This window comes from Ambystoma mexicanum, chromosome 11 (genome assembly GCF_040938575.1).
Source record: "Ambystoma mexicanum isolate Mex_15411 chromosome 11, UKY_AmexF1_1, whole genome shotgun sequence".
Classification (NCBI taxonomy): domain Eukaryota; kingdom Metazoa; phylum Chordata; class Amphibia; order Caudata; family Ambystomatidae; genus Ambystoma; species Ambystoma mexicanum.
Window position 1 is genome coordinate 646,543,511 of NC_090934.1, and position 20,379 is coordinate 646,563,889.

At 44.2% G+C, this 20,379-nt stretch overlaps 1 protein-coding gene across 1 annotated transcript in view; it reads left to right on the forward strand.

Annotated features, from left to right (window-relative positions):
- Positions 1 to 603: 603 nt before the first annotated feature.
- The window catches only part of BBOX1 (gamma-butyrobetaine hydroxylase 1), a 552,973-nt gene continuing 533,197 nt past the window's right edge, over positions 604 to 20,379 (forward strand). The window contains exon 1 of the mRNA XM_069623505.1: positions 604 to 734. The gene's annotated coding sequence lies outside the window, so the exon portion shown is untranslated. The remainder of the gene's footprint in view (positions 735 to 20,379) is intronic.

The following is a 20,379-nucleotide window of genomic DNA, read 5'->3' on the forward strand; positions in this document are numbered from 1 at the left end:
ACTGCATCTGCCATGAATTGACATCCAGGAAGATAAATCTACAGGCAATTGATTGAGTGAGCAAAGTATTACTTATTTATGTAAACAATGTGAGGCTTGTTTGTGTTGTAAAATAAAGCATATATTTATCATTTTAAAGCACTGTCACACTGACACTGTGAAATCAACGTTAACATGATAGTAAGGGGAACATATTGCATAAGTGTCCTTAGGTGTAAATTGGAACAGTCCACATCTCCCTTGACATTCTTTTGAATGGTTTGATCTGCCCGTTTCTGGCTTCCGCTGCACAGCGCCCAGGACAAGCTCACTGAGAGCTGTAGTTTCTGCTGTTGTAATGATGAGTTAAATAATTACAAAATACCGTTCTAACTAATGTTTTTTATGGGGGATGCTTGGTGAGTTTTCCTTGTTTTCACTGATATCTAGGAGACATTTTAATGAAATGCTTGTAAATCGTATACATTTTACAGTGAAATAACCAATAGATAACCCGCTGCTGACCTTTCACCCACTTCTCTGCCTTGGCTGTCCCTGATTTGTTCCACGTCACATCGTCGCCTGGCAGCAGAAGCATATATGGAACTGATTATTCAGCTGCTGGTGATTCTCTGCTGCTGGTGTCTTGAGACTAATTTAAATACAGTGCTGTAAAAGGAACTCATTACACTTCCGACAGCCGGCGTCAAAGTACAACACGTCCCCCGAGAGCCGCGTTTACGGAGTGTTTACAGGTAATGTCTGCGGTTTCCTTCATTGGACGCTGTATGAGCAATACGTTTAGCCTAGCGTTATTATTCCCCCGATGTTTGCTCTTTCTTCTCGTCTTCTCCCAACGCTGAAACTCGTCGACTTGTACTTCAGCTGGGAGGGCAGAGCAAGAGGAGCAGAACACGAAACCCCCCCCCCCCCCTCTCCCCCTCTGCTGGCATCGTGTGCAGGAGAAGGCATAGCGCCATCTGGGTTTCAGTACAGTGACTGAATGCCGCAGCGCGTTGTAGTGTCATCTTGCAATGCGGCTCTTCCAACTCATGACAGATGAGGTCAACGCCTTGAGTAAGTGCTTCACAGGCAGCTTCAAGGCGGGAGCTCTCAAAGTTTGCTCCTGGGTGTCGAGGATTCAGGTCTAATCACATGTCATGTAAGGAGAACAGGGAAAAGAAGTTCAGATGCTATTTCCTTATGATTGCACTTTATACATTGTGGCCCAGATTCTCAACTTTGTTGACACAAGTGATGAGATGTGCTAGCTCCAGTGGTGGAAGTGGGCAGCACACGGTTGGGAGCGGTGCGCCTCTATTTTTTTCGTTTATGGTTTACTGTTCCTAACTTTAATTTGAAAAAGAAACCATCCGGGAATGGCTTCGTTTTAAAATAAAAGTGTAGGAAGAAGTTGAAACTTGCACTTCAGTGCACCTCACTGAACATTGCCTTAAACAACAGATGTGTTAGATGTGTTTGTTTGTGGGGATGGATTGCGTATGGGAGGAGGCATGGTGATGGGTTTTGGGGGGGGGGGCGGGGTAGGTCAGCAGGGAACATAGTTCAACTTCTTCTTTTCCTACACTTCGACCACTGGCTAGTGCATCTCATTACTTCCCTCATAATAAAGGAGAAGCCTGATTCACATTAGGCATCCAAATAAGCACCTAGCGCAGCTCATCACTTGCACGAAAAAATGCCCTCTTTCAGATGCCCATTTTCACCCCTTGGCGCAAATCTAGGGGCGTTTCTGCACATTTAAGTGCATCCCAAATTCACAAACTGAGTACGCTTTTAAATGTGCAGAAATGAGGGTCAGCCTCCTGCGCCTGTTGGGAATAAGCGCAGGGGGAGGGTCGCAAATCACGACAGGCTGTCTATCCACGAAACGGGCATGGAACTGTTTTTATTTTTTATGTTTTGTCCCTTTAAGGGCGCCCCTCTGTGAAATGTGCTCCCAGAAAACACGTGTTTGCTGGGCGCGAGCTATATGTGTGTGAGCAAGGGGGCTGGACTATCCATATACTCCCGAAAAGCACTGGCCACCTTTTCTTTTGATTTGCTCTCATTTTTTTGAAATCTGATACTGTGTCTTTTTACAACAGTTCTACCAGTTCTACTTCTCTCATAGACATTGTGAGAAACTGCATATTGTTTGATGGGGGGTAGCTGTTTAGGGTATGCAGGCTGTTACTGGAATACAGTGAATGATTGGAGGTGCATCCTCTATGCACAAGCTTGGAGATGGCCCTACAGTGATCTTATAGACCCCCCCCCCTATGGAAGCAGGGGCCGTCCAAACCTGAGGGACTCATTTACCCTTGCTGGCATTAGTAGAGTAAGTGGCAATACTTTAATGTGTCTCCACCTGAGGTAATAGGGCATATCACATGAATCCCTTTCGTAAAGTTTGTTGTCCTTTAAGTGAATATTAGTTATTTCCTTTCAGCAATTGCATTGCTATTATGGCTCCCAACAAACACCTGTGCAAATCTGTCAGTTTTGTCAAACAATGTTTTATACTAAAAATGGGGACAATGTTAGTTTAAGAGAAAAGTATGTTCTGCGTCAGCAACATTACCTTTATCTTCCTTCCCTCAACGTACCACTTACTAACCATCAGCACACTCTCAGGAGGCTCTGCACAAAACCAGTAATGCAATGAATAATAGAATTTCAAGGGCTCCAAGAGGAAGCTGTCACTTAATAAAAAGCAAGTAGGGCGACTGCATTCGGCCATAAATCTAACTGTTCGGTCCCACAGCAGTCATTGACCAGCTTTCCACAGGTTGTCTTTAATTGCTGAGCATTGTTTACCTTACAGCTGCACCCCACCTTCGACAACCCTGAAAGGAACCTACCCTCAAATGCCAAGGGTGCCAGTAGTTGGGTCTGTGCTGCGTCACTTTGCATGTCTTGGCCTCTGACGTGCAATCATGCACAGCAGCACCTTTTCCTCCAAAATGCAGATCTCTGCAGAAATCCACCACTGAAAGTACCAGAGAGGTTTGTGAATATGCGCCCGCCCAGCAGGGAAGCCAGGGAGCTGGCCAAAGTCCTTGGTGAACCTTAACAGGGTGTCAGAAAGCACTGATACTCGAATCAATGGAGCGGGGCAGGCAAACAGATCCAACAGCTCTGCCATCACAAGCGATTCCTCATTGACCGGGTCTGCAACAGTGTTAAGGACTACTGCAGAGAACTGGCTACGAAGCAACCGTGAGACTGGAACTGGCAGAAAAACGATCCTAAGCATGGTTTGAAGGGCCACGCGAGATTGGGAAAAATCCCAGAAGAACATAGTGTCACGATGCCCGCTCCCGGGGAGCCGGCTCAGGCCCTGCGTCCCCGAAAGCGGACATCAAGTCCCCAGGGAAGGTCCCAGCAACCCCTTATAGGGGCCCTTTGGACAGCGTCCTGGCGCCTATGGCGCCAGGCTCATAGAAAACGTCAGTCCTGGCGCCATAGGCGCCAGGCTCATTATGAAAGTGTTTGGGTGCACTTACCTGATGCAGACCATGCTGCAGAACCCCGGCCTCCTTGAGGCCTGAAAGGAACTACTTTACCTGTGGGACTCATTTACTACCGGGGGTGGTCGGGGAAGGATACATACCTGATTGGAGGAAGGACACATTCTAGGAACTTCTTCCAAGGCTATTTAAACCACACCGATCAGCCACACGTGCTTCGCGTTGTTCTGCATCTAGCAGCTGGATGCTCACCGTGTCTGCTCCTGCATCTTGACTTCTGCCACACCTGCCAGCATCCTGAATCACCTGCAAAGGAAGGGAACAAGAGAACAGAAGAAGGAAAAGGCCTCACCTGCTAAATCTGCATCCCAGAGACATTTCGCCGACAATCCTGAAAAGGAAGACATTTGTTTTTAAAAGCACATCGCATCGATCGCTGCAGCGCCGCATTCTGCTCACCTTTACAGGGCGCCTCCATGTTCAGCAGCGACCATCCGGATTCGCAGTCGCGCCCCCGCGCCTAGGGAGAAAAAGACAAGAACAAAGGTGAGAGAAAGAAGGGAAAAGGGAAGCTAAAACTCCATGTCAAGACTTACCTGTTGGGTCATTCCCTTTTCATTTCGGGTCCGCGCCGCATCCAGGCATTTTCGGACCCCGGCCCCTAAGGGGAAAAAGACATCAGCATTAATGAGTGAATGAAAAGACATTACCAAAACACTCATTAAAGACTTACCTGATTTCCACAAGGATTTCACCGCTCACCTCAGGTCGGTGCCTGTTCCCCGGCATTCCGTACCCCGGCCCGTATGGGGAAAAAGACATTAGCATTAGAACATTAATGCATGGACACAAGGGGAACCACTTATAGAAAAACTTACCTGGAAGCCAAGCAAATTTGGTTCTAACCCATCCGAAAATCCAGTGACGTAACTGGATACCAACGCGCCCCTGCATCAGAAGCAGGATGGAGAGCTCGTCCTTCCAGACCCTAAGGAGAGACGCTACGGGGAAGCACAGAAGGGTTTTGAGGAGGGTGAGAGGGGTAAGTGGGAGGCCGATTGCATTACCCCGCAGACAGTTAACCCCCTATTCTCACCTACAGAAGGATACTTCTGCGAGTCAGACAAGCCAGATCTGGGGCCCTGTCCAGTCCGTCTTCTGAACCCTGCGCATCACCTTAGACGAGGTCACAGCAGCGTGAACCAGGCCAGCGCCCCCGTGGGAGTCAGGTGAGCGTTCCAGAACGCGAAGCCTTCCTACAAATTCCCACCCAGGCGCTATGGAAACTTCTGAGACTGATCAGTTGGCCCAATTACTGGGGGAATTACGGGCCGAAGTACATGCCGCTCGTCAAGAGACTAATGCCCTCAAGAGGGAATTAATAATGTCAAAGGAAAGAACTGATGACCTGGCCAGACAGCTTTTGCAAGGTCAAGCTGGACAAACTCCTCTACCCTGTTCCGGAGGGAACCCCGCTCCTGTGGTTCCCAGTAACCCTGTGCAGATTAATCTACCTGGAAACATGCCGCTGGCCCCACCTGAACGCTTTGCTGGGGACCCCAAACGATTCGCCGTATTCATGAATCAGTGTCGTTTGCACTTCGTATGCAGACCTGGGGCCTTCCCTAATGATCAGACCAAAGTAGCCTTTATATTGTCATATCTCAGCGGCTGTGCTCCCGATTGGTCAGTTCCACTGGTTACTCAAGATGACCCGGTTCTCCGTGATTTTCAAGGATTTCAAGCAAGCATGGAAAGGTTATTTGCTTGACACTCTCAGGGGCAGGCTCTGGATGACGAACTTCTATCCCTGCGACAGGGCAATCAGGACCTCCTATCCTATATTGCAACCTTTAATAGACTAATTGTGGAAACGGGATGGCCAGAGGAAAAAAGAGTCACATTATTTTATCGAGGTCTACGCGGAGAACTTAAAGATGTCTTGGCCCAAGTTGTAAATCCGCCCCAAGAATGCACAGAATATATAGACTTAGTGGTCCAATTGGATCACAGACTTCAAAACAGAAAAACAGATCGGTCCAGGTTTGAGACCCAGGTGTTGGTCAAGACCCTCGCTAACCCCAAGGGAGTTGATGTCTCTGAGCCTATGCAAATTGGAGGGGTTAAAGAACCCTTAACTCAAAAGGAACGTGAAAGGAGGCGGCAGTTAAAATTATGTCTTTATTGTGGGAACTCTGGACACTTTCTACGAGATTGCCCGGGAAAACCGCCCTGAAAAGCGGTAGGAGCCGCTGATAAAAACCATGAAGACTCTGTTTCGGGAAACGACTCAGCCCGACAAGCGTAGGGGTCCGCTTGCCGAGCTTGAAAACTAACTCTCAGACCTCGCATTTCATTGTGCCAATGGTTCTCGTAGATCCAGAAAAGCCTAAGCGGTTGCATGCAATAAAGGCATACATCGATAGTGGGGCTATTGGAAACTATGTGGATCGTGAATTGGCCTCTAGGATTAACCTCCCTCTCCGTCCTAAAACCAGCAAAGATGTCATCACCACAGTCGATGGAACTGAAATTGCCTCTGGACCGGTAACACATTCCACTACTGGGGTGACTCTCATTGGTCCTGACGGCCATCGGGAGGCAGTTGTGTTTGATGTAATGAAGGCTCCACAGTTTCAGGTTATTCTTGGAATTCCTTGGTTAGAGACACATAATCCTCGAATTGATTGGCGAGCTAAGAGAATAACCTTCCCGGATTGTGCACAAACATGCTACCCAGAAAACCTGAAGATTAATCTAGCATCTGTAACCTCTACCTCCATGCAATTACCTCCGGAATACCAGGACTTTCAGGACGTCTTCCAAAAGGAACAGGCCAACACGTTACCTCCTCACCGATTGTACGATTGCCAAATCGATCTGGTGCCCGGTGCACAACCCCCTTATAGCAGGATTTATGCCCTTACCGAACCTGAGAACCTGCATTTGAGACAATATTTGGATCAATACCTCGCCAATGGTTTTATTCACCCGTCAAAGTCCACGGCATCCTCAGCTTTGTTCTTCGTGCCTAAAAAAGAAGGCAACCTTAGAACTTGTATCGATTACCGCGCATTGAACCAGATAACGGTTAAAAACCGTTATCCTCTGCCTCTGATTCCTGAACTCCTTGACCAGGTGAAGGACGCTTGCATATACACCAAGTTAGATCTCCGGGGGGCATATCATCTGGTGCGAGTAAAAGAATGCGACGAATGGAAAACAGCCTTCCGTACAAAATATGGATTATTCGAATACCAGGTAATGCCTTTCGGGTTGTGCAATGCGCCTGCTGCCTTCCAATTCTTCATGAATGATGTCCTTCAGGAACTCATCGATGTTTGTGTTGTCGTCTATATCGATGACATTCTAGTGTACTCCTCTTCGGAATCTGATCACAGAAAACACGTTAGGGCAGTTCTGGAAAAACTGCGCCAACACAAACTATTTGCTAAACTGGAGAAATGTGTTTTCCATACCACAGAAGTTGAGTTTCTCGGTTTCATCCTGACACCCAAAGGAGTCCGAATGGACTCAAGAAAAGTGGATGCCATCCTCAAATGGCCAACACCTAGCTCTGTAAAAGGGGTTCAAAGCATGCTCGGCTTTGCCAATTTCTATCGCAGGTTTATCCCGGAATTTTCACGCATAGTACAACCCATTACTGCACTCTTGAGGAAAAATAAACGTTTTGAATGGTCTGAAGAAGCCGAGCAGGCCTTCCAGGATTTAAAAGCTAAGTTTACCTCCGTTCCTATATTGAAACACCCACGTCCAGATCTCTCGTATGTCGTCGAAACTGATGCATCCAGCCTAGCCATGGGAGCAGTTCTGTCTCAAAGAGATCCTGAAACCAACCAACTGCATCCCGTAGCATTTTGGTCCAGAAAATTCTCGGCACCAGAGATTAATTACGCAATCACTGACAAAGAACTGTTAGCCATAAAGTCCGCTTTTAAAGCCTGGCGGCATTACCTGCTTGGCGCTCGACATACCATCACGGTGATCACTGATCACCGGAACTTACAGTATTTGAAAACCGCCAAGGCTCAGTCATCACGGCAGCTCCGATGGGCTTTGTTTTTCGCTGAATTTGATTTTGTGATTACCTATCGACCTGGCTGCAAGAACGGCAAAGCAGATGCCTTATCCCGAATTGGAATGGGAGAATCTGATACAAACTCAGAACCAGTACCAATAATTCCCGAACAGAGAATTCTAGGCATGACTTTGTTACAGACGCTTGAAGACATTCAAGTCAGAGTGAAACAACTCCTGGACCCTACAGTCCTACAGGATTGGATACAAAAGGGATCAGACTCTACCATAGATAATGGTTTACCTTATTACCAAGGACGCTTATTCCTGCCGCACATGGATTTACACGAACTAGTTATTTCAGGTTATCATGATACATTAATAGAGGGACACCCCGGTATTGCCAAGACAATGGAAAAGGTGAAACGACAATTCTGGTGGCCCTCTTGGCGAAAAAATGTTAAATCTTTTGTGATGTCCTGTGGTGTTTGCGCCCAAAATAAAGGTCAAAAGAAAAGACCAGCCGGTCTCCTTCAACCTCTAGACATACCGCCAGCGCCCTGGCACACCCTATCAATGGATTTTATTACGGACTTGCCTCCTTGTTCGGGATACAATACCATTGTGGTAATTGTGGATTTGTTTTCCAAAATGGCCCACTTCATTCCTTTGAAAGGTTTACCTTCAGCTTCTGTCCTAGCCAAAGAATTCCTCGAAAATATTGTTCGGCTACATGGATTCCCATCTATACTAATCTCTGACCGGGGAAGCCAATTCATTTCCCACTTCTGGCGCAAATGTTGTCAAATGGCACAAATCGACGTAAGATTATCGACCAGTCACCATCCTCAGACCGATGGTCAGACCGAGAGGACAAATCAGACCCTTGAGCAGTACTTACGGTGTATGTTACAGCAATCTGAAAGCAACTGGAAAGACATTCTTTGGATAGCCGAATACGCATATAATAATAATTCGGTACACTCTGGAACTGGCCATAGTCCTTTTTATACCTTGTTTGGACATCACCCTCGAACCTCAAACCTCGACTCACCTCAGAACCTCGGAGTGCCCGCAGTAGAACATCTGCATTCTACCATTACCCGAGCCTTCAAAGAGGCAACCACGCATTTACAACAAGCCAAGAGAAAATACAAGGAGAATGCTGACCTACATCGGAGTGAAGCACCTCCGTATCAGATTGCGGATCAAGTGTGGTTAGCTACCAGACATTTACCGCTCAAAGGGCCTCAAACATTTAACCCAAAATATCTGAGACCTTATTCTATTACGGCAATAATTAACCCAGTAGCGGTTAAACTTGATTTACCAGCTAATATGCGAATTCACCCTGTTTTTCATGTGTCACTTCTGAAACCAGTGGTACCCGGAACCCGACTACTCAAACCTCCAGAACCTATTCAAATAGATGGGGAACCGAATTCGAAGTGAAGAACATTTTAGATTCAAAAATGTTTAGGTCAAAGCTTTTCTACCTAATTGACTGGAAGGGGTACGGACCTCAGGAGAGGTCGTGGGAACCCAGTGACCATGTGCATGCACCTCGATTAGTCAGGAAATTCCACCGACTCTTCCCAAACAAACCAAAACTCCCGGAGGAAACAACCTTGGGGGGGAGTGCTGTCACGATGCCCGCTCCCGGGGAGCCGGCTCAGGCCCTGCGTCCCCGAAAGCGGACATCAAGTCGCCGGGGAAGGTCCCAGCAACCCCTTATAGGGGCCCTTTGGACAGCGTCCTGGCGCCTATGGCGCCAGGCTCATAGAAAACGTCAGTCCTGGCGCCATAGGCGCCAGGCTCATTATGAAAGTGTTTGGGTGCACTTACCTGATGCAGACCATGCTGCAGAACCCCGGCCTCCTTGAGGCCTGAAAGGAACTACTTTACCTGTGGGACTCATTTACCACCCGGGCGTGGTCGGGGAAGGATACATACCTGATTGGAGGAGGGACACATTCTAGGAACTTCTTCAAAGGCTATTTAAACCACACCCGATCAGCCACGCGTGCTTCGCGTTGTTCTGCATCTAGCAGCTGGACGCTCACTGTGTCTGCTCCTGCATCTTGACTTCTGCCACACCTGCCAGCATCCTGAATCACCTGCAAAGGAAGGGAACAAGAGAACAGAAGAAGGAAAAGGCCTCACCTGCTAAATCTGCATCCCAGAGACATTTCGCCGACAATCCTGAAAAGGAAGACATTTATTTTTAAAAGCACATCGCATCGATCGCTGCAGAGCTGCATTCTACTCACCTTTACAGGGCGCCTCCATGTTCAGCAGCGACCATCCGGATTCGCAGTCGCGCCCCCGCGCCTAGGGAGAAAAAGACAAGAACAAAGGTGAGAGAAAGAAGGGAAAAGGGAAGCTAAAACTCCATGTCAAGACTTACCTGTTGGGTCATTCCCTTTTCATTTCGGGTCCGCGCCGCATCCAGGCATTTTCGGACCCCGGCCCCTATGGGGAAAAAGACATCAGCATTAATGAGTGAATGAAAAGACATTACCAAAACACTCATTAAAGACTTACCTGATTTCCACAAGGATTACACCGCTCACCTCGGGTCGGTGCCTGTTCCCGGGCATTCCGTACCCCAGCCCCTATGGGGAAAAATACATTAGCATTAGAACATTAATGCATGGACACAAGGGGAACCACTTATAGAAAAACTTACCTGGAAGCCAAGCAAGTTTGGTTCTCACCCATCCGAAAATCCAGTGACGTAACTGGATACCAACGCGCCCCTGTATCAGAAGCAGGATGGAGAGCTCATCCTTCCAGACCCTAAGGTGAGACGCTATGGGGAAGCACAGAAGGGTTTTGAGGAGGGTGAGAGGGGTAAGCGGTAGGCCGATTGCATTACCCCGCAGACAGTTAACCCCTGTTCTCACCTACAGAAGGATACTTCTGCGAGTCAGACAAGCCAGATCTGGGGCCCGGTCCAGTCCATCTTCCGAACCCTGCGCATCACCTTAGACGAGGTCACAGCAGCGCAAACCAGGCCAGCGCCCCCTTGGGAGTCAGGTGAGAGTTACACATAGCTGCTCAGCCCACATTCCCTTTTTCCACCCGAGTCTTGATGTCTTTAATTCTAAAGCCTAACGTTCTTCCCATGTGGAAGAAGCCGTCATCCTCTGCTATCAGGCAGCACAACTTGGAATAAGCCTGATCGGGTTTAGGAAGAGTAAACACATGCACATGTATATACATACATGTGAGCAGATGGCCGGTGTCATTGTAGCACACATTTAACATGACGCTTGTAAAGCACATAATCCTTCCAGTTATACAAGGTCTGAAAGACAAACCCTAACTGTCAGATGTTCACACTTGGATTTAATAATTAATAGAGATTCCTTCGAAACCTTGGAGCACCACTCCTTTTTCTCGGCAGAACACTACCGAGGTTAGGCACAGTTTAATATTCTGAATAATAGATTTAGATAGGGAAGGCTCGCAGGTACTTACACATCCTCATTTCCCATACTGCATAACAGATGGTAACATCTTCAGTAACCCGCCCAGACAGCTCCATGTCAGACCTATGGTAGAACCGTTTCATTAACAATTATTGGAGAGATGCAAATCTCAAAGAATCTGTGGGACTGATTTACAAAGAGTTGCACCGAGCACTAATGCACTCTGAGTATCTCAGACATGCATCTGCTACCTTACATCTGATTCACATAACCTAGAACCAGAGCAAATCTGAGGATTACTTGGATTAGTTCTAAAATTCCCTTCAGCAAATCGTTCTAACTGCATTGGCATATGAGCATTTGACAAATGTGCCAGCCCTCCAGATGTTTTCCAGCACTAGGCTTTGCAAATAAGGTATATAATGGCCAGTGTAAAACAGAGAGGCTGAGAGGAAGCCATCATTTGCTCCATTGCAAATATTTCGGGATGGCACCCTTTTTGTGTAAATACAGCATACTGGCGCACGATTTAAAGGGATCCTTGCTACATTGGATAACACTAACAGAGTCTGAGCAGCAAACACAGGGAAGTGGTGACAGATTTTTCCCAGGAGAAGGTACAATGAGTGGAGTATTGATTGCATGCCGACCTGCATTATTAAGGTACAAGTATGCAAAGGCATGCAAAACAAAATCCACGATATTGTGCCCTTTTAAATGGAAAAAGATGTGTTTTATTATCATCCAATCCTTATCATCCAATATTGCAGTTCGCCCTTATAATAATAACACGTGTTTCAGCCCTTGCTGGCCTTTCTCTATTCAGGGCTAGTGTAGTCATACTAGTAAAAACAAACATTAATGAAAAAATGATAAAGGGAAAAGGTCACAACTACCACAACTACCATAAGAGAATCTATTGACCCCCGGTGTGGGTAAATCATGATATTTAGGAGCTATGGCTTTAATCGTACATTTAAGTCTTAGACACACCGTGACTAATTCAATATCCGTTTCTTTTTTCTGTATATTTATTTGTCTTTTTCCTTTTTTCATCTCACCCTTCCCTACAAATTACAAATGTATGATTTGCTGTTTATTATATTTCAACTGTACCGATGCCAAATGTTCCTTTTTGTTTGATTATGATGTTTCATGATTTTTCATGGGGATTTTTTCGTTACAATTGTATGTTGCAATACATGATTCTGTTCCATTGCCTTGTTGGTTTGGCATCCTAAAAACCTGACATTTTCCCTTTATCATTTTTCATTAATGTTTGTTTTTACTAGTATGACTACACTAGCCCTGAATTGAGAAAGGCCAGCAAGGGCCGAAACATGTGTTATCATTATAAGGGCGAACTGCAATATTGGATGATAAGGATTGGATGATAATAAAACACATCTTTTTCAATTTAAAAGGGCGCAATGTTCTGGATTTTTTTGCATGCCTTTGCATACTTGTATTATAGTTTATGACGGGTTTTTCTTGGCTTACCGTCAATCCAGTGACCTGCAACGACACATTATATATGTGGAAGTAAGGGGTTATTCCTGTCCCCAGTCTACATCTGGTTAAAACTATTTAAGTCTGAATCAAATGCTGAATGACTCGCCCAATAGACCAGCTGTACCAATAATCCTAGCTTTTCTTCTTAAACTGCATTATTAAGGGCCTGGTCAGCCAAATGGCTCTCGAGAAGACACATCTGCTGAACACCAAAATCACACTCTGACTGTACCTCAATTTTCTCCCTCTTGACAGCTCACGGAATGCAACTTATTTTTTAGCCTTCTTCAGCATTGTACCCTGTCTGAGGCTTTAGATCTCCTTGGGCCATTTTCTTTAGGCATATCATCTTAGCCAACCTGACAGCATTCAATCTGATGTTGACAATGTGGGCATGCAAATTGCTTGCCATACAGACATCTGAACACAAGGAAAACCCTTCAATCTGATGTTGACAGTGTGGGCATGCAAATTGCTTGCCATCCAGACATCTGAACACAAGGAAAACCTCTATGTTGAAGGTAAACTTTTGCCATGGGGAGTACATTCTGTATGATACCATTAGGTCTTCTTACAGCCTTTCCTGTGATCCTGATCACACTTTCAACCTCTGTTGTCTCTCTCACTTGTACTTCTCGAGTGGTCAAGCTGGCAGTCAGTATTTTGGATTTTATCTGGACTACACCTTGGTGCTCATGTTCCAACAAGCCGTAACGTGAATGGAAGGTGTAAAAGCCTTGAGTGAGGCTTTAACGCATTCCATTCATGCCATGTCTCATGTTCAATCATGTATATGGCGGAGAGGAAGGGCGGAACGCACATTGCATTTCTGCCACCTTCTTCCTCAGAGCCATACAGATGCTCCAGCTTTTGCACCGGCATGGATTTTCATGCTGCCGCAAATGCTGGAGATCTCTATAGCAGTCGTTTATTTTAATTGTGAACACTGCTTATCATTCGCCCATGGTAAGCAATGTTCACAACTGAAATTAAAGGTCGGGCAGGGTTTAATCGGAATTGTGAGCACCGCTTGCCATGTGAACATAGTAAGCGGCGCTCCCACACAGCTTTTACTCACTTTGCATGGTGTGGTGCAAAGGTGCAGGGCAAAAGGTGGCATACACATGTGTACGCCGCCTTTTGCCCCACACTTTTGCCCTCCATCTCGCAAATGACGAACATTTTGTGTCAAGGAGCTGTTTATGTTGCAGTGGAAACGTAACGTCCCACGACAGTAAATTGCACTTAGGAGTAAACTGACCTCCCTCCTCATTTAAATTAACAAAGAAATAAAGGTCAAACTAACATTCATGAGCCATAAAGGTTGGTTGGGCCTCTTTGCCAAGACTCAGTACTGCAACACTTAGAGCGCTATAACAAAGAGAAGTCTCTTCTGTGGTGCCAAAAAAATAAGAGTTAAACAGAGTTAAAGTCTCATAACCTGGTAAGACAGTGGGGGAGCCACAGAGGCGAGGACAATGTGGGCCCTGCACAATTGTCTCTTCTGAAGGGAGATGAATAGGAAGTGCATATAAAACCTTATTGAGGTCCATATCATTTTCCCATAAAGAGCCAGTGTGGTATCTTCAATCAGATAATATGGAAACATCAAACCTGAAGAAATGTTCCTGCGAAAGCTTGAAATTGTTTAAATGAAGTTGTTGATTGAAGAAAGGCATAGATTGGCCACCAGGTCAAAAGACGTTATGAAAACAGAGTTGACAAAAATTAAAAGCATCTGTGAACTGAAACATCGGGTTCTCAGTGCCATGTAGGTGAAAGCCGCATGCTCTTCTGGCATGATCAGCAGCGATGGGGCAGTGAAATGTTTGTCGCACTGTAGAACCTGTATGCCCAAGAAATATGTAGGTAGTTATATGGTAGGCCAAGATGTTAATTAGTGCTTTGGCCAGCCGAACATATCAATTCTGTGCAACATACAGAGTAAGAACCCTAATATTCCTGAAGCAAAAGTTACCAACCCATGGTGCATATTCCCTTTCAACTTTGGAACACATGAAAGATCCATAAGTGAGATATTTGAGCAAAACCTCCAAACAGTACTTGAAAAACTTGAGGGGATTTTGAAGAAAAAAACAGAAATAGAAATTAACTCTGCGCTGAAATTTCAGATTTGTTGGGATTCACCCCCATTTAGAGTGCATTTAAACATATGCTCTGTTCCCTTGAATGAAGGGAGCAAGCATATTGTGAGAAATTGGTTGATAAAGATACCACCACAATGAGAGGATGCTAAGTGGATAAGCTGACAAATCTTAGAGGGCTGGCAAAGAAAGCTGTAGTGAGTTTTTGTTGTTTTGGGCACTTAGCATGTCATTACGAACATAAATGAGCTACATAGAATAAAACAATGGATATCAGAGGCATACCAGGGTTGGGGTTCCTTTACTTTTAACAACGGCCATGTTGGTCTTTGAAAGTCAGCTGGTGGAAGGGCAGTTATTGTGGGACATCGACCACAGATAGTGAGTACCTAAAACAATTTAATACAATATATATCATACATTAAGAGCTTAGTGCCAGAGTCAACGTAAGAACAATGAACATATTTGCATCATGCATATGTGACATTGACGTGGAAGGAATGCAGGGAGGTCAGTTGTGGGATGTTATGGAGGGTCCCGGGGAGGTCCTTTCACTGGCTAGCAGGTGAAGGTTGAGTTGGCTCTCAAATTGCTCCATTGATGGGGTAGAGTTAATTGTCATGGTAGAGCATTCCATCGACGGGGAGAGAAGGAACCAAAATGGGAGGTGGTGCAGGCGGCGGGGATGGAAAAGTTGAGAAAAGGGGAGGATTTCAGTATTCAGGAGTGATTGTAAAGAGAAATGCAAACAGCAAAGGAATGGGGGTGAAGACCGTGGATAGGCTTGAAGATGATGATGAAGAAATAAAAAAGTGATTTTGTATGGCAAGCAACCTAGCATGGTGTTGGTTGGTGGAGGATGGGGAGAATCAAGGTAAGTTGAAGAGGGTGCATGTAGTGAAGTTAATAAATGTTTTAAGGGGAGAGAAGGATTATCTAGGAAGTCCAAGGCAATCAGTTTGTTGAGCATCAAGTTGGAGGTCATACTTTAGTTGTGTATGAGGTGTGATTGGGTGTGGCAAATGCCCAGATCAATGCCAGTTGGGATCACAGGTGGTGAAGATGTAGATGGAGGAGAGCTGGTGGAAGACAGTCAGGGTAGATGAGGTCGTGGGGGGGTGGGGTCTGAGAGAGAGAAACAGCTCAGGATGTGTTTAGAGGGATATTGAAGTATGAAGGTGGCTAGAGAAAGATGTTTGTACAACAGTACAAAATAAAATACAAAGGGTTTATGTTAAGCGACTTCAATTCAGCAATCCCACTAAGTCAGTGCCTCGTCTGGGACGCCCAAGGGAAGCCCATATTTATATATTTTTATGAAAGTTATACTCTGGATGATAAACCCTTATATAACACCCCACTCTTAGAATACCCCCGACCCCACTGAGCCAAGAAGTAGGTTTGTTTTGCAAATTAAAAAGGTTTATTTGAAAAATTAAACAATAGATATATATCACACTTTTATAATAAATTAATATTTGATATCACACTTAGACATATGACAGTGAGTGATCAACAATGGATGATGTTATACTAGCACGCTGGTTTAATTACTTAGGAGTTGTATAGAGATTAAGGTAGCTGAGAATGCTTTATATGGTACAAGGAAATGCAAGGTGGAAAAGAAGCAACACAGGAATAAACTTGATATGATTTCAGCAAAACATAATATAATCACTTTTCCCCTTTTGGCAATTCACCCCCCCCCCCTCTATGCAATGTAAGGAGGTGGAAGTAACACACACAGTCTTCAGGAATACAATCACAGTACAATACGAATTCAGTTCCCTCCTAGCAAGCTGAGAGCAACAGGGATAATTTTAAACACAGGCAAAGTACCTTAAAGGTGGTATGCAAAGAAGGGAAAAATATGCTAAAAATTATTTTTAATTCCCTATAGAGGTTCAGGGTGAGTGAGAGATACTTTAAATCAGTTCAGGCCAGCCCTATCAATGATTCAGGGATGGTTACCAGGTTGAAAACGGAATTCCGTAATGGAAGCAAAAGACAAATATTTTTACACGTGGCTGAAATGAAACAAAATGTCAAATCGCTGCAATTTAGTCGCGTGCGTCGAGCGCAATTACGAAGGAACTATAAGGAGTAGCAAGTCGGTTTAGAGCTTGTTGGAAAGTTTAGGATATCAGCTTTAAAATAAAAGTTAAATCACGCTTCTATCACAAGAGATACGGACGATTTTGTGAAGGTAAATTCTCAAAATAAAAGTAAAGCTCAGAATGACAGATGACAGTTTTGCAGATTTGAAACAACAGGAGGGACACGATTTCTATGATGCAGTTCTCAATAGGTTAAAATAGTTTGAATTAGATTATTTTAAACTAAGAGATTGGTTTTGCACAGTTCTGGCTGAGTACTCACACTATAATTTGGACAGGAATGCGACTTCGTCACGGATCGGGTCAGGATTGGCTGCGGTTCTGGGTCAGCTCTCAGCACTGCACAGCGATCTGGTCTCTGGAGATTGATGGATTTGAAGTCTGGAGTTTCCTGACAAGGCGTCCCGCAAGAAAGTGAAAAGTGAATGTCCCTGCCTGGGTTCCAGTAGCTCTTTTATGTCTTTTGAAAATGGGTGTGGATGCTAACTTTCTTTGCCCAACCCACTCACGATTTGATAGGTCAAGGATTTCTCTTTGACCTGTTTTGAGAAGGGAACAGTGAGTCAGAGTGATGAGGTAGGTTTATGGTCAGCGGACCTCCCCTTGTCAAATTGGACACAAATCTATTTCTGATCCAAATACCCATTTATCTATGTACCATTTTTCTAATATTATATGTCCAGTTAACATATTTTCTGTAGCACCAAACCATCTGATCCCTGTCTTTGTAAGATGTGTCCACTTTGACAGAATTCTGCACTTTTCATCCAGATAATGACCTCTAAACTTTTCCAGATTTTACACAAATGTTCACAAGGGATATGGGTTTCAGATGATAAAGTGTCAGATTTTTAACATGCATACATTTGGAGTAACAACCTTATTTTCCGCTACTACTCCCCAGAACATACCACAGATTCCTGACACCTCTTAAAATGTGCACAGAAAAATCACAAGAATGATGATATTATTTATATAATTTTTACAAGTCTGCACTATGAATTATCCATCTTTTCAAAATTATGCTCTGGCCCCAAAGGGGTGTGGTTTTCCAAAGCACATGGTGGAATTTCTGGTTTGTCCACTTCCCCCAAGCTCAGCTTGCTCACAGAGGCACTTCTCCTCACACTTCTCCCAAGAGGAAGCTATTTTACGACCCTCCGCCAATATAACATTTGCTTGAGCCCAAGACAGTGCATTGTTCAGTTTCCTGCAGTCCCCAGGTGCCACTCCCCTAATTCAATCAGAGAGGTGTCATCTCCTTTTGGCTGGGGCAGCAGAATGCAACCAGGCCTGGGAACACAGCTGTTGATCAAGTTTCAACTCCTGTCGGGGGTTTAGGAGAAGCACAGACAGGAATTCTGGAATGTGTCTCGTGCAGAAAACCCAGCATCAGTAATAAGGAAAAAGTAATGGTGACATCTAACAGTTCCCAGGCAGAATTTCTTCAATCAAAGCTTTCTCTTTACCAACCTGAGAGATCTACTTCGCTCATCTAATCTGTTTCTGTTGTCTGATCCCTGCTTTCAACGTACTTGTGTGGGGGGCATGTCCTTCTCTGTGTTGGCTACTTCCCTGTGGAATGGCCTCCCTTAACACTTACGGGCCATTCACGCTCTAGCCATCTTCCATAAACAGCTAAAAAAACTGTTGTTTTAATGTCAGTTGCTTCCTCTACTCTCAGGTTTTTTAGCACCTTATTGCCACCAGGCCTTCCCTGCGCTTTACAAATCTGATTACATTACATAAAATTTCATCCCCGTATTAATCCATTTCCACTTTACATCTGTATCCAGACTTTGATCTCTGGTAGCCGTATTTCAAAATCTCTCTTGTCATCTATGTACTCATTTCCAAATAATTTTTAGCTATTGCATAGCTAGCAGTCATACTTCTGCACAAACACTAAGAATGCTTGATTACAAAAACGAGAGAATCAAGCAAAGCAAGCAAATCGAGTACAGCGACAACATGCTAGCTCAGACCGTAAAGTTCCCTAAAAATGTTCAAATACCCAGAACGGTCTTCTCAACATTTAAGAAAGCAAGGCAATGAAGAGGCAGCGGCTGCAGGATGAATGAGGTCAAGTGAGTGCAAGAAAATGGGGGCACTATCAGTCTCTCCTTAAACAGGTCGAATAAAGCCTCATATTTGGATGGAGAAAGACCAGTAAGAACTAAGTCACCTGAAGGTTCATGCCTAGCCAGTGACATCTCAGAAAGATGCAGACAAGAAAAGAAAGAATGAAATCGAGGAACTATGTTCAAGACTTTGACATAGAAAACCCAATGTCTTTGAAGGGGGCAAGTTAGGCCTAAGAAGAAATACACACTGGCATTTCTGTGTCTATAACTCCTTTATACCTGCAGCCAAAAACTCTACTGGTACCTCAAAAATAAATAAATACTAGAATTACTGCACCTAAACATCTTCATTCCTGGAGCTCAGAACATTAGTGGAAGACTAAAGGAGGGAAATTGTGAGTCTGGAGGGAGAGCATTTCAAGTTTTCCAGTCCTGGAACCTCTTTGGGAGCATTGAACACCAGCAAACAAGAGATTGTACCACTTTGACACAGTCTATGACATACGAGAGAGAGAGGTCAATGCTTTAAAAACGCGTGCGGCGGAAATAACCATATTAAAAATTGTGTTCAACATTCCTAGTCACAGTTAGCTAAACGTACAAAAGCAACATTATCTTTAGATCCAATTATTTTGTTAAATCTATGTGACTACACAAAGGCAGATGTAGCAATGTCAAAGGAAAACCATCTAATAACCCTGCCACTAAATATTGACACGCCCATTTTAAATCCTTAATCATGTCGGTGTTAATAATGCGCTTATACACAATGTGTTTCAAGGCGCGTGCAATTTTGTATATTTAAATTGTACTCCTTTTTAGTTTGAAGCACATGCTCCCTTAGGTTAATGTTGCCTTTGTAAGTCCCATTTTCTCATTAAAAAACATTTGTTTTGTACCTGCTACGTATCCCAACTTTCTACACCCTCATAAACTGCTATTATCAACTTTGTGCTATTTTACTGGCAACCTTTGTGGCAATATCTCCACCATATATAAATGTGCTATTGTAAGTAATGTCTGGTCAATTTTGACATCCCTGTTCTTCCATAAATACAAATACTAAAACATTAGGTAAAAAAAGCAAAATGGCATTTGTCAAGGATAAAAGCACAGTATTGAAAATTGAAGATAATTGTAATATTATCTAAAATAACATTTGAAGGGTTATATGAAATATGAAAGGGGATTTGAAGCATGAAGAGGGAGCACGTACCTGAATTTGAACTGGAAGTGATTTCTTAATTGTAGATTGTGGTGAAAACAATCTTCATGAAACCGTAAATCATAGCACCGTTCTTGGAATGAAATCTGCAAGACAAAACTCATCTTAAGTTTCCATTACAGAAAATGAAAACAGAAGATATTTTTTAGCCATTCCTTCACTTTCTAACATTCAGTTACTGGTAGTAAACAGTGAACATTTAAAGGATTTTTGGATTTAAATTGACTGCATTATGTATATAAATGTAATATTTGTATTTTACTTTAAATTACTGTTTTCTGATGCTCCAAAGGCCTGCTTGTCAAAAGGTGTTCATAAAATGAAGCAGTGAAATGCAAATGCTGGTAAATGTAAACAGAATAGCTGCAATCAATGATACAGTAGAAAGCTAGATAACAATAGCAGGCACAAA